Source organism: Carassius carassius, unplaced genomic scaffold, assembly GCF_963082965.1.
Source record: "Carassius carassius unplaced genomic scaffold, fCarCar2.1 SCAFFOLD_84, whole genome shotgun sequence".
Lineage (NCBI taxonomy): Eukaryota > Metazoa > Chordata > Actinopteri > Cypriniformes > Cyprinidae > Carassius > Carassius carassius.
In genome coordinates, this window is record NW_026775170.1 from 150001 (window position 1) to 152500 (window position 2500).

General features: G+C 41.5%; 1 protein-coding gene across 2 annotated transcripts in view; it reads right to left on the minus strand.

The window, feature by feature from the left end:
• Nucleotides 1-2500, minus strand: part of LOC132137500 (acyl-CoA dehydrogenase family member 11-like) — a 40860-nt gene that overhangs the window by 30507 nt on the left and 7853 nt on the right. The gene's annotated exons all lie outside the window — the stretch shown is intronic.

Here is a 2500-nt window from a genome sequence, read left to right on the forward strand (position 1 = left end):
ACCATCCAGAGAGTCAACACTGACATCCCCAAAGGATGTGCTCGCCTGCCCAATGTGCACCTGGCTCATCACCCCTCCATCACAATCAGGGACCTGTATGACCATGTACACATAAAGAAGGACAAAGTCAATGTGTTTGCAAAAACACTGAAAGACACAGCATGGAGCAGACAAAACACCTTCACACCCCTGAAAACAACACAGCTGCCAACCTACAGAACACAAAACCAGACACCCAGCATAAACTTTCAAACTCATCACAGAGAACGAACACCACTGGCTGCAAAACAAGAACTCTGTACCGTGAACTCTTAAAATGACTCCGTCAATATCAATGTGGAATACTCAAGGATTGAATTCAGCAGCCTTTGGGCTAAAGAGCTCAAACACTGAATTCCAGAAGAGCATCAAATAGATGGATATTATAATTCTACAGGAGACATGGAGCAGGGCAGACACCATCACCCACTGCCCACCCAACTACAGAGAAATCATCCTCCCATCACAAAAACTCAACACAGTCCGACAGGGAAGAGACTCAGGAGGACAAATAATCTGGTACAAATCAAAACTCCACAACCACATCAACACAGTGAAGCAATGCAAATACTACACCTGGCTTAAAATCCACAAGGAACTGCTCCCATCCAGAAAAGATAACCTGTGTGCCATATACATCCCGCCATCAGAGTCCTCCTACTACAGAGAAGACACGTTCTCCATATTAGAGGAAGAGACAAGCCACTTCCAGGCTCAGGGAAACGTGCTCATCTGTGGAGACCTGAACACAAGAACAGGACTACAGCCGGCCTTCACCGACACACAAGGGAGCAAATACATCAACAACAAACTGACTGTTATTAATAACACATTCTCCCATATCCACAGAAGTAACCATGATCACATAGTGAATAAGAACGGGAGAGACCTCCTGCAGCTCTGTCGAAGCCTGGGTCTGTATATACTCAACGGTAGGTTACGAGGAGACACTTTAGGGAGATTCACATTTTGCTCACCTCTGGGGAATAGCACAGTTGCCTATATGATAACAGACATAGATCCTTCATCTCTCAGATCATTCACTGTTAGAGAACTAACCTCTCTGTCCGATCACAGTCAAATCACTGTGTATCTCAAAGACCGAAAATAACATTAACACAAAGCCCAGTAAACTGTACAACATCAGAAAACCATACAGATGGGCTGAAAACAGCGCTGAAGAATATCAGAAAGCACTTAGCAGCCAAAAATGACAAAAATTGGTTTGATCAGGACTGCCAAACTACTCGCAAAAAACTGAGAACACTGTCAAATCCGAAACACAGAGATCCAAATAATACAGAGATCCTCCTTCTTTACTGTGCAACACTAAAACAATACAAACATACACATGCACAATACACCCAAAACCAACTCACAATAATTGAGAAGTCAGTGAACACAAACCAATTTTGGAATAACTGGAACAATCTGAAAAAAACTGATCATGAAGAATTGGCAATCCAAAATGGAGAAATATGGGAAAGTCATTTCCAAACACTGTTTAATAAAGTACAAACAGACACAAACTGTAAACAAAACCAAACAATCAACCAATTGGGAAAACTAGAATTAGCAATCAAAGATAACCAAAACCCATTAGATTTCCCAATAACTGATAAAGAACTTAAAGAAAAAATCTAAAACCTCCAACTCAAAAAAGCATCTGGACCTGATGGGATATTAAATGAAATGATAAAACACACAAGCAGTAAATTTCAATTGGCCATTCTAAAACTATTCAGTGTGATTCTAAGTGTCGGTCACTTCCCTGACATCTGGAATCAAGGCTTGATAACACCAATCTTTAAAAACGGAGATAAATTTGATCCTAACAACTACAGAGGCATCTGTGTGAGCAGCAACCTGGGAAAGTTATTCTGTAGCATAATAAATGCTCGACTACTAGACTTCATCACCACACACAAGGTACTGAGTAGAAGTCAAATTGGATTTTTACCAAATTACCGTACATCTGACCACATCTATACATTACATACTCTAATTGAAAAACATGTCAACCAAGATAAATGTAAAATATATGCATGCTTTATTGACTTTAAAAAAGCTTTTGACTCAATTTGGCACCAAGGACTGTTTTACAAACTTATTGAAAGTGGCATAGGAGGTAAAACCTATGACCATCAGTGTACACTGAAAGTAAATATGGCGTAAAAATCGGCATCCAATGTACGAGGTATCTTTCCCAAGAGCGTGGCGTGAGACAGGGCTGCTGCTTAAGCCCAACATTATTTAACATCTACATCAATGAACTGGCGAGCAGTCTGGAGCGATCCGCAGCCCCTGGCCTCACACTGCACACCTCACACATCAGATGATCTGGTTCTGCTGTCTCCCACTCAACAAGGGCTACAGCAGAACCTGGACCTGCTAGAACAATACTGCCAGACGTGGGCCCTGACAGTCAACCTGAAGAAAACCACAATCATGATCTTCCAGA